Source organism: Balaenoptera musculus, chromosome 4 (genome assembly GCF_009873245.2).
Source record: "Balaenoptera musculus isolate JJ_BM4_2016_0621 chromosome 4, mBalMus1.pri.v3, whole genome shotgun sequence".
In the NCBI taxonomy this organism is placed as follows: domain Eukaryota; kingdom Metazoa; phylum Chordata; class Mammalia; order Artiodactyla; family Balaenopteridae; genus Balaenoptera; species Balaenoptera musculus.
The window spans coordinates 141,846,613-141,859,436 of record NC_045788.1 but is presented as its reverse complement, the minus strand read 5'-3'; the positions used below and the strand labels follow the sequence as shown (position 1 = coordinate 141,859,436).

Below are 12,824 nucleotides of genomic sequence, written 5' to 3'. Positions count from 1 at the left end.
ACTGGGTCTCTAAATACGGGACACTTTCATGTGGTGCCCTGGCCCATCTTATGGGGGGCGATTCAAGGCACATGTTGAGTGCAAACAGTGCTCTCACGGCAGGGCCCAGGGAGAGGAAGCAGGCGGGGTGAGCAAGTTCGTCCCTTTGTTGCCTGGCACATAAAACCGGGCTGGGTGGCTGGTTTTACAAGGTTCAGGTCCCAGGCTGAATATAACCTGCCTGTTTTCCTGTTTCCTGACCGGGCCCAAGGCGGGATGCCTCATAGGAAGGTGTAGACCGCACGGCACTGTTCCAGCAACTCCACCCTCTGAGGAAGGGAGGGTTCTCCTCCTGGATCCAGATGGCCATTTAGTTCACGCCCTGAAATGCTGGGGACCTAAACAAGGCCTCCTCCTGAGCTCATGTCATCTTCTATATTGACTCTAAAACCAACGCACGTCAAAACCAAACCAAGCCTGTCCAGACAAACAAGAAACCTTGATAATCCAATTTGACAACAGGGCTGAAAAGCTAAAAATGATCTAGTGTCTTCGTTTCTAGGAGAAAGATGTTCATCACAATGTTATTTAACACAGTGAAAACTGTAACGGCCTATATGCCCATCAAATGCACATCACTTAGAGCATATAAATGATGGTATATCTGTACTGTGGAAACAAATTCTGCTATTAGGAATAACACCTTGGAAAATGTTCATGTCTATTGTTAAAGAAAAAAAAAATGGTAGTACAGTGTGATCCCATTTCTGAAAACTTGGGAGGATACATTCCAAAATAATAATTGTAGTTGCTTTTTGGTTGTAAGATTATATATACACTTTTCCCCTTATTTTTGTTTCTCTATATCTAATACATTTCTATAACAAACATATGTTAATTTCATAAAAGTATTTTAAAAATTAATCTAAATTAACCTCTTGGACCTTATTCCTTCACTTGCCAACAGAAAGGGTGGACCAGATGACCCAAGGTTTCCTCTGGCTTTAGCATTCTATGACTTGATGAGAAGAAGGGAAACAATGTCTTGCTGTATCTCTTGGAAATATAAGAGTAAAAACGTCAGCCAGGAAACTTCATTGAGCCATATGTTGAGCTGATCCAAGTTCTATCCTTCAGAGAGGCCCACACCTATCAGGGAAGAAAGATGGTGACTCCACTGACAAGAATCACCAGAGAGAAGGTTTCACAGCCCTCCTCGGTGAACTCAGCAGGATTTTAGATCACTTATTCTGAAATCTTTTGCACAGCAAAGAAACCATAAACAAGATGAAAAGATAACCCTCAGAATGGGAGAAAACATTTGCAAATGAAGCAACTGACAAAGGATTAATCTCCAAAATATACAAACAGCTCATGCAGCTCAAAATCAAAAAACAAACAACCCAATCAAAAAAAGGGCGGAAGACCTAAATAGACATTTCAGCAAAGAAGACATACAGATGGCCGAGAGGCATGGGAAAAGATGCTCAACATCACTAATTATTAGAGAAATGCAAATCAAAACTACAATGAGGTATCACCTCACACTGGTCAGAATGGCCATCATCAAAAAATCTAGAAACAAAGGCTGGAGGGTGTGGAGAAAAGGGAACCCTCTTGCACTGTTGGTGGGAATGTAAATTGATACAGCCACTATGGAGAACAGTATGGAGGTTCCTCAAAACACTAAAAATAGAACTACCATATGACCCAGCAAGCCCACTACTGGGCATATACCCTGAGAAAACCATAATTCAAAAAGACACATGCACCCCAATGCTCACTGCAGCACTATTTACAATAGCCAGGACATGGAAGTAACCTAAGTGTCCATCAACAGATGAATGGATACAGAAGATGTATATATATTCCATATATACAATGGAATATTACTTGGCCATAAAAAGGAATGGAATTGGGTCATTTGTAGAGATGTGGATGGGCCTAGAGTCTGTCATACAGAATGAAGTAAGTCAGAAGAGAAAAACAAACATCGTATATTAACACATATATGTGGAATCCAGAAAAATGGTGCAGATGAACCTATTTACGGGGCAGGAATAGAGACGTAGATGTAGAGAACGGACATGTGGACACGGGTGGGGGAAGTGGAGGGTGGGATGAACTGGGAGATTAGGATTGACATAAATACACTACCATGTGTTAAATAGATAGCCAGTGGGAACCTGCTGTATAGCACAGCGAGCTCAGCTTGGTGCTCTGTGATGACCTAGATGGGTGGGATGGGGGGAGGAGGGGAGGGAGGTCCAAGAGGGTGCGGATGTAGGTATACATATAGCTGATTCACTTTGTTGTACAGCAGAAACTAACAGCATTGTAGAGCAACTATACTCCAATAAAAAATATATAAATAAATTTTTAAAAGTTTAAAAAAGTGATGTATCACATAACCTTCAAGAGTTAGTGATCTGTCTCAAAGTCTTGAGATATATTTAAAAGTCTATCAACGGGGGCTTCCCTGGTGGTGCAGTGGTTGAGAATCCGCCTGCCAATGCAGGAGACACAGGTTCGAGCCCTGGTCCGGGAAGATCCCACATGCCACGGAGCAACTAAGCCCGTGCGCCACAACTACTGAGCCTGCGCTCTAGAGCCTGCAAGCCACAACTACTGAGCCCACGTGCCACAACTACTGAAGCCCGCGCACCTAGAGCCCGTGCTCCACAACAAGAGAAGCCACTGTAATGAGAAGCCTGCGCACTGCAACGAAGAGCAGCCCCTGCTCGCCGCAACTAGAGAAAAGCCCGCACGCAGCAATGAAGACCCAATGCAGCCAAATATAAGTAAATTAATAAATAAATAAATTTAAATAAAAATATGTTAAAAAAAAAAAGTCTGTCAACGACTGCAGAACACACATTCTTTTCAGGTGCCTACGAAGCGTATACCAAAATAGACCATATGCTGTCCACACACACACACAAAAACCCGCAACAAATTTAAAGGAACTGCAACCATATAGAGTATGGTCTCTGACTTTTAAGAGAATCAAACTAGAAATCAGTAACAGAAAGATAGCAGGAAAATCTCCAAACACTGTGAAGCTAAACAACACACTTCTAAGTAATACCTGGGTCAAAGAGGAAGTCTCAAGGGATATAAAAACAGACATGGAACTGAATGAAAATGAAAATACAACACATCAAAATTTAGCTGTGGGACACAACTAAAGCAGTGCTGAGAGGAATATTTATAGCACTACATGCTTGCATTAGCAGAGAGGAAAACCCTCAACACAATAATCTAAGAACCTAGAAAAAGAAGAGCAAAATAAACCTAAAACAATAGCAGAAGGAAGGAGATAATAAAAAGCAGAAATCTATGAAATAGAAAACAGAAAAACAAGCAGAAAATCAATGAAACAAAGGGCTGGTTAATTAAAAATATCAATAAAGTGACAAATCCCTGGCAAGACTAAGGAAACACAGAGAGAAGACACAGATCACCAATATTTGGAATGAAAGGGGGGATAGCACTAGAGACCCTGCAGACATCAATAGGACAACAAGGGAACACTACAAACGACTCTAAACAGATAACTTTGACATCCTAGATGAAAATGGACCAATTCCTAGAAAAGTATGAACTACTACACTCATCCAATATGAAATAGGTAATTTGAACAGTCTGTATCTATTAAGGAAACTGAATTTCTAATTTAAAAATTCCCCCCACGGAAATTCCAGGTGCAAATGGTTTCACTGGAGAACTCTACCAAACATTTAAAGAAGAAGTAATACAATTCTGAACAATTTCTTCTAGGAAACAGAAGAGGAGGGTACACTTCCCGATTCGTTTTATGAAGCTAGTATTAACCTGATACCAAATCCAACAAAGACAACAAAAAAAGAAAACTACAAATCAATATCCCTCGTTAATGTGGATGCAAAAATCCTTAACAAAATATTAGCAATTAGAATTCAGCAAAATATAAAAGTGAAACTGATAAGTGAGTTCAGCAAGGTCACAGGATACAAGATAAATATACAAAATTGATTATATACTAGCAATGACCATGGAGACACTGAAATTAAAATCACAACACCATTTACAAACACTTAGAAAAGCTCAAACAACTTAAGTGTAAATATAACAAAGCATATGCGGAAGCTGTGTGCTGAAAGAAATAAAAAAGATGTATAAATGGTGAGACCTACCATTTTCATGGTTTGAAAGACTCAACATAGTAAAGATGTCACTTCTACCCAGATTAATATATAGATTTAGCACAATTCCTATCAAAACCCCATCAAGATTTTTTGTAGAAATAGACAAGATTATTCTAACATTCCCATGAAAATGCAAAGGAACTAGAATAGCTAAAACAATCTTGAAAAAGAAGATAAAATGGGACAAATCAGTCTATCTGATTTTAAGACCTATTACCTAGCTAATAATCAAGACTGTGACATTTGTGGAATGTTAGACACAGATAACAGAACAGAGGACCCAGAATGATACCCACACAAATACGCCCAACTGATGCTTGACCAATGGGCAAAAGCAATTCAATGGTGGAAAGATTGTTTTTCCAGTGAATGGGGCTGGAGCAATTGAACTTTCACAGGCAGAAAAATAAGCCTCGAATTAAACCTCACTGTTTATATAAAAATTAATGCAAAGTGGACCCTGGATGTAAAATAGAAAACTATAAAACTTTTAGGAAAAAAAATAGGGGAAAATGTTCAGGTTCTTGGGCTAGGCAGAGAGTTCTCAGACTTCACACCAAAATCACAATCCATAAAAGGGAAAATTGATAAACTGGGCTTCATCAAAAGTAAAACTTTTCCTCTGAGAAAAATCCTGTTAAGAGGATGAAAAGCTACAGTCTGGGAAAAAGATATTTGCAAGCCACGTATCTGACAAAGACTTGAATATAGACGATGAAAAGAACTGTCACAACTCAACAGTGAAAAACAGAACAACCCAATTTGAAAATGGGCAGGACACACGAGCAGACATTTTACTGAAGAGAATATATAGATGGTTGACAAGCACATGACAAGATGCTGAGCTACATGAGTCACTGGGAAATGCAAATTAGAACCACACGGAAATATCACTGCACACTTATCAAAAAAGCTAAAATAAAAAAAAAGTGACAACCCCAAATGCTGGAAAAGATGTGGAGAAACTGGATTACTCACACATTGCTGGTGGGAATGTAAAACGGTACAGCTATTCTGGAAAATGGTTTGGCAATTCCTTAAAAAAACTAAATATGTAACTACTGTATGTATGACCTAGCAATTGCCCTCTGGGGCAGAGAATGAAGCTGGTACACGATGTTCAGAGCAGCTTTTATTTTTAATTGCCCCAAACCAGAAATAACCCAGATGCCCTTCAATAGATGAATGGATAAACAGACTGTATTCCGGCCACACCATGAAATATTACCCAGTAATAAAAAGGATTGAACTTGTGATACACGTAACAACCTGGATGCATTTCCAGAGAATTATGCTGAGCGAAGAAAGTCAATCCCAAAACTCACCCACTGGATGAATGCATTTATAGAACATTCCTGAAATGACAAAAGTATATAGAGATGGAGAACAGATTAGCGAGTGCCAGGGGTTAAGGAGGGGCGGGGAATAGAAGGGAGGGATCTGGGGGAGGCTATAAAAGGAGGGCTCGTGCGTTGGGGGGGATGGAATGCTCTGTATCTGGACTGCATCAGTGTCAACAGCCCGGGGGTGATATCTTACTACAGTTTGAAAGATGTTACCACTGGGGGAAAAAGGGTAAAGGGTGCCTGGGTCTCTCTGCCTTTTTTCTTACAACTGTATGTGACTCTATAATCATTTTAAATGGTTTAATAAAAAATTTAATAGATAGAATGGAAAGAAAAAGTTAAGGGGGAATTTTCCCTTGGACTTTTGAGGTGGGCTCCTTTGAGCATTATAGGATTTTTGATGCCGAAATTTAATTTCCAGCCCAAGCAGTAATAACGCTTCTTGCTACTTCATCCCATACCTTCCTGCTCCCAGCTCAGTCCAAGGCGTGGACACTGGTATTCCGGTGCACGTAATAGCTACACCTCAGCCCATGTGCCACCCATGACAACAAATCTGATGTCCTCCGAAAGGGCACAGGCACAGAGGTGAGCTGGCAGTGAGAAAGCCTCGGGGCGCCACTGCTGTGTATGTGATTTCGCCCTGAGCCACCTCTTCAGACGCTGCGCAATCTGCATTCTTTTGCACGGCGAAAAGAGCGAAAAAACGCCTCTATGCGAAAGGCCAACCACACCCACACAACCATAAACAGAGCCTGATCAGGAAGTGGGTGCCTCCCGCCACCCCCCACCCCCTGCACCCCAGAGCACTGGCATTCCTGCCTCGGGTCACTGTTTCCTCCCAGGGGAGTTTCGAATTTAAAATTAATTGACTTAATGTGTGTCAAGTACTCAGGACAGTGCCTAGCCCGTGGTGAGTGCTCCTGTGTTGGCTGTTGGCTGTTGCTGCTATTACGTTGCAAGTGTTATTACATCACTAAGGGTCCCTGACACCCACAGGTGTTGTTATTACATCACTACGGGTCCCTGACACCCACAGGTGTTGTTATTACATCACTAAGCGTCCCTGACATCCACAGGTGTTGTTATTACATCATTAAGGGTCCCTGACACCCACAGGTGTTGTTATTACATCACTATGGGTCCCTGACACCCACAGGTGTTGTTATTACATCACTATGGGTCACCAACAGACACAGGTGTTGTTATTACATCATTAAGGGTCCCTGACACCCACAGGTGTTGTTATTACATCACTAAGGGTCACCGGCAGCCGCAGGCTCTCTGACACCTTCTCTTGCTTTGAGTGTCTTCCCTGGTATGTGCACTGTCCCTGGGGTGACAGGCAGAGTTCTGGGGGGACCAGGTCCAGGCTGAGAAGCAGCTGCATCCTTCCTGCGCTGTCCCGAAGGTGCTCTTCATTCCCCTAGAAGCCTCAGATAGCCCTAAACCCCTGGATCTGGGGGCAACAAGCAGTTTTCAGTCACAAGTATTAGTCATGCCCAAGCTTGGTGGCCAAACCACACCCTATCAGAAAAGTCTGACAGCATGTGGGAAACCCATCTATCTCCTAGATGCTACGTGGCATATATCGAATTTTAAAAATCGAAGCATATTCAAATGTTTTTGCTTTGCAAATTTTAAAATAGCTTTAAGAGTAACCAGCCGCAGCCAGGGATGCTGGCAATCCGGGGTTGGACACGATTGGGTCTTTGGGGTCTCTCTGGATCTCAAAGTTTTTGAGAAAATTGGGAGAGAGGAAGTACGATTGAAAGAACGGGAGTCAGCAGAATGATTGCTGGTCCACAGGATGCAGGCTGAGGGGGAACCAGCCCAGGGTTATGGGTGACTCACGTGCTCTCCAGAGAAAACTCCGCTCCATGAGAACAGCTGACGTACCATCAGAAGTGTCCCTGAACCTAGGACACGCTAGCGAACTTCCAGGACACTGCTCCAAGCTCACCGTGATTTACTCCTAGGCACCCACAGCTTTCATAAAAGCAGAAGATTTAATAAAGGCCAGATGGTCAGTCGTAAGCACAGAGGTCTCTGCAGGCTTATCATCAGCCTCTTCAGGTCTGGGCTGCTTTTTCCCTGCTTCCACCTGGATGGGCCTAGCCTAGATATTCTGGCAGCCTTATCTGGCTGGCCTCTCAGGTGACGGGCCCCGACGGGTAAATGCTGGGGCTGGCAGGGTCTCCCACACATTACAGAAGAGTTTAATTTAGTTCCAGGACAATCTTGGAGTCTGGCAGAATCTGAGTCCTGTTTTAAGGATGCTGCCAGATCAGTCCAGCTTCTGGCCGTGGATCTGCACCAGGGTGGCCCCAGGACCTTCCCCTGGAACAGAACCGAGGGGTCTGGAGCAGCCCACCCTGTGGAGATGGGTGCAGAGCTGCCTACTGGGGTATGTGGGCAGGATTCCGCCCGTGGGCTGGCAGGACAGGCACCCTCCCCCGCGGTGTTTCGCCAGCTGTCCCCATGAGTGGCCAGGACAGCATCTACCCCCTCACCCCCGTCCTGCCCTTCCCCGATGCCAGAGGCTGTTGCCCGACTCCACGTTGGCCTGCTGCAGACGCTTCGAGGAACCCGCCTCCACCTCTCCCAGCCCTTCCAGGAATTGTTTACTTGTTTCAGATAAATCCCGAGTCTCTGCAGCACAGAATGACATAAAAATCTGGTTTAACTGATCGACAGGACAGCCCAACCCTCTCATTCCTAAAGGTCAGCTTGAAGGTGATGCCCTGATTGGCTAGGCCAGCCAGCTGATGGGCATATCTCTTCCCACCCCGTGCTGGACAAAACAATGACAGCCATGGCCATTCCTCCATCCTCTGTACACCTGAGCTGGTTGGCACGTGTACCTTCCTCCCCCGGTGCAAATGGAAGCAAACACAGCCCTAGTAATATGCTGGCTCCACACCTGTGCATGCAGGGAGGGGACACCGGCACAGGCACCTGAACCCCAACCCCCAGTGGTGCGATGAGCGGACTGCCTGGGGTCCACGGCGGGTCCCAATCTCTCCTGATACATCTGCAACTGTTGCACAATATTGCTATTGTGTCTCCATGCTGTTAATATGATGTGTGAGCTGTCCGACCTTATCTACCTCACCTGAAGCCCTGAGCATCCTTCAAAAAATACATACTTAACAGACACCCTCCCAAAGCTTTTTTTTTTTTTAAAAAAAAACATGGATATCCCTTCAGAAAGGGGTGTTTTGCTTTGCATTAGGGAAAATCACCCCCATTACTTGGCCCAAAGAGACACCCCAAGGCCCTGAAGATTGGGGGTGCGTTTATTTCCAGGGCTGTGTGTAGGAAGGGCCTAGAGGGGACTCCCTCTCTGTCCCCTCCTGCCCCTCCTTCTGGGAGGTGGCACTGCCCCTCTCCAGGAAAGACGCGGGGGAACTCACCTCTGCCCCACTTTTGCTCTCCTGGCCCCTCCAGCCAGAAAGGATGTTCCAGCCCTGGGCACAGTCATCGGCAATTCACTGTTTATGGATGTCATAAAGTAGATGTGCAGAAGGGGGACGTTTCCTTTACAACCCAGGAGCACAATAAAATGATATGATTAACAGTGACCTGGCCTTGCTCCTTAAAGGAACAGGTGCCCTTTCCACGGTCTGTCCTGTCGAGAAATCACCCTTGTTTATCAGTGGCCAAAGGGACGTCCCAGGTGACCCACGGTGTGACTTTGACTAGATGCTTTCGCCTCCTGTTAGCCATTCAGATGTGACAAAGAAAGCAAAGTGGACCAAAGGGTCCTGGCGACCACATCTGACATTTGGAGAATGTCTCGTAACTGTCATTTGGAGAATGTCTCGTAACTGTCTCGGCCAAGTCCTCACAGGATCACTGCAGACTTGCCGGACCTCTGCGGCAGGGATTGGATTGGTTTTTTTTCCCCTTTCGTTTTTGGAGCTGGGATTTGTACTCTGCATAGTTGAGTTTGATCTCAGATGTTGGATACAATTCCTCCCTATGCCCTCCTCTCCGCTTAGGCTTAGTTTTGAGAAAAATGCCTTGGAGGGAGAAGCTTCTGGGACAGCTAGCAATGCAATTTTTCTTTATTGATCTATGGATTGCAACAACCAAAACAATCTTTATGGAGCACTTTCTAGGTTCCAGGCACTGTTCTGAGTGGTTTGCCCATGTTGATCATGTAAGCCTCCTAAGAGCTCGAAGTGGCTGCAGAGAGAAAGCCACGGCACGACACGGCCAAACCCACCGTGCCCCCCCAGGCATGTTCCCACGTAGGACTGCAGAGATGGGCAGTGTCGCACTGAGCCCAGGGGGCAGAGATATTCTGCACTCTGGCCTCCTCCCTGAGAGCCACCCCTCCTCCATGGTGTGGTCGGGGGGTGGATTTTTCAGGGAAGAGGCCACAGGCGTGACATTCTCTTGAGGATGCCCTCAGAGGAATCTGAATTCGAGAACTAGCAGCTGATTGACTGTACAAGCTGGAGGGACTTTGCCCATTATGCGATAACCTTGAATGCCTCAGTGAGGGGACACTCTGTGGTAACGTTTAATTACGGTGAAACCGAAGGGAGTCAAGTTCATTGTCAAGTTCATTGCGTCTGGGCTTTGCCGGTGTGTCACATGACCCCAGAAGACCGGTGTCAGGGAGAATTCTGTCAGGATCAACTCCGATCCAATAAGATGATCGAAGGTGGTTCACACGACAGGAGGGCTCCTGTAAAGCTCTATTAAGAGACTGAACCCTTTCTGAGAACCATCTGTGGATGTTAACGTTGCACGATTGCAGAGGCTGCACAAGATAAACTAAAAACAAAAAAACCCAGATGACACAGAAGTTGAAATGAGCATGTCCTTATAATTGCCTTTTATGTGGCAAATATAAGTACATCCAAAAACTAAAGAAAAAAGATGTTAGTAAGTAGTAAACAGACAGGGGATCTTAAAAGAGGAATCCACGAATAAGAATGGAATGAAATTGTTGAATTAAAAAATGTATCTGAAACAAAAAATTCACAGATGGGTTTATAGCAGTTTGGAGTGAGCAGCAGAGTCGGGGAATTGAGGACAGATCATTAGGAATTCTCCAATCTGAAGAGCAAAAAGAAAAAAAGGTTAAAAAAATAACAGAGCCAGTCACATGAGGGATAAGAGCAAACTTTCTAACATGCATGTAATTAGTCTCAGAAGGAAAGGGGTGAGAATGGTGCATAAAATACACTTAGTGAAATAATAGTGGAAAGTTTTACAAATTTGATGAAAACACATTTATATACCATGGAAGCTCAACAAAGGACACCAAGCAGGATAAACAAAAAGAAAACCAGGGCACGACATGGTCAAAGTGCTGAAGCCCAGAGATAAAGGAAAAACACCTTGAAAGCATCCAGAGGGAAAAAAGGGAAAGATATGATTCATAATGAAATGATTCATTTGCAGGGGAATCAGACCATAAAAGCTGACTTCTCAGCAGAAACAATGGAAGCCAGGAAAAAAAAAAAAAAAAAGACATCTTTAGACCTCTTTTAAAAAACAAAAACAAAACAAAGCTCTGAATGCAGCATTCTACACCCTGAAATATGTTTCCAAACGAGGGCAAACAGAGACATGTTCAGAGAAGCAACAGCTGAGGGAATTAGTCACGAGCTGTTCTGCGCTTCAAGAGATGCTGAGAAAAAAGAAAATGTTCAGGCTGAAGGGCTATAACACCACTCAGGAGTTGGAATCTATGGGAAAAAAATAAAAGCACCAGAGATGGCAAATAGGTAGGTAACTACAAAAAATTTATCTTTAAGTTTCTTTTCATTATTTCTTCAAAAGACAGCTGGCTGTTTAAAAATTTTAATACTGTATTATGGAGTTTATACTGGGTGTAGATGATCTTAGTTGCTCCGCCTGCTCTGAGAGACTACCAGAGACTCGGTGGCTTGTAAACAACAGAAATTTACTTCTCACAATTCTGGAGGCCGGACGTCCAAGATCAAAGCGCCAGCAGATTTGGAGTCTGATGAGAGCCCACTGCCTGGTACACAGATGGCCATCTTTTCAGTGTATTCACAGGGCAGAAGGAGCGAGGGAGCTCTCAGGAGTCTCTTTTATTAGGGCACTAATCCCATTCATGAAGGATCTGCTCTCATCACCTACTCACCATTCAAAGGCCCCACCTCCAAATGCCATCACATTGGCGGTTAGGATCTCAGCATGAGAATTTTGGTGGGGGGGGGGGGACGCAAACATTCAGTGTGAAGCATAGATGTAAAGTGTATTGCAGCAATAGCTCAAAGGTTGTGGGGAGGAATTTTACTGTTGCAAAGTCCTTACTTTTTATGTGAAGTGGTACAATATTAATTTTCACTAAGCTAAAAAGTTAAGGATGATTTAAAAATGGGCAAAGATCTGAAAAGACACTTTGAGAAAAAAAAAGATACAGATGTCAAATAAACATGAAAAGATGCTGAATATCGTTAGCGAATTGCAAATTGAAACCATAATGAGATACCACTCCACACCTATTAGTATGGCAAAAATCCAAAACACTGACACCACTAAATGCTGTTGAGGATGTGGAGCAACAGGAACTCTCATCACTGCTGGTGGGAATGCAGAACGGTGCAGCCACTTTGGAAGGTACTTTGGTGGTTTCTTTTTTTCTTTGTAAAACATTTTAAAAATATTTATTTATTTATTTAGGTTGCATTGGGTCTTGGTTGCGGCACAAACGGTCTTTCGTTGTGGCACATGGGCTTCTCTCTAGTTGTGGCGTGTGGGTTTTCTCTTCTCTAGTTGTGGCATGGGGGCTCCAGAGCGCGTGGGCTCTGTAGTTTGCAGCACGCAGGCTCTCTAGTTGAGGTGCGTGAGCTCAGTAGTTGTGGCACGTGGGCTTAGTTGCCCCGCGGCATGTGGGATCTTAGTTCCCCGACCAGGGATCGAACCCATGTCCCCTGCATTGGAAGGCGCCTTCTTTACCACTGGACCACCAGGGAAGTCCCAGTTTGGTGGTTTCTTACAAAATTAAATGTATGATTCAGCAATTGCACTCCTGGGTAGTTACCCAAAGGAGCTGAAAAGTTATGTCCACACAAAACCTTCCCACAAATGTTTATAGCAGCTCTGTTCATAACTGCCAAAACTTTGAAGCACCCAAGACATCCTTCAATAGGGGAAGGAATAAATCAGCACTAAGAAGAAATGAGCTATGAAGCTATGAAAAGGCATAGAGGAACCTGAAATGTATAGTACCTAGTGAAGGGAGCCAATCTGAAAAGGCTGTAGACTGTATGATTCCAACTACGGACATTCTGGAAAAGGCACCACTCTGGAGACAGTAAAA

At 44.1% G+C, this 12,824-nt stretch overlaps 1 protein-coding gene across 2 annotated transcripts in view; it reads right to left on the bottom strand.

The window, feature by feature from the left end:
• PDE9A (phosphodiesterase 9A) overlaps window positions 1-12,824 on the bottom strand; it is a 98,776-nt gene that overhangs the window by 31,421 nt on the left and 54,531 nt on the right. The gene's annotated exons all lie outside the window — the stretch shown is intronic.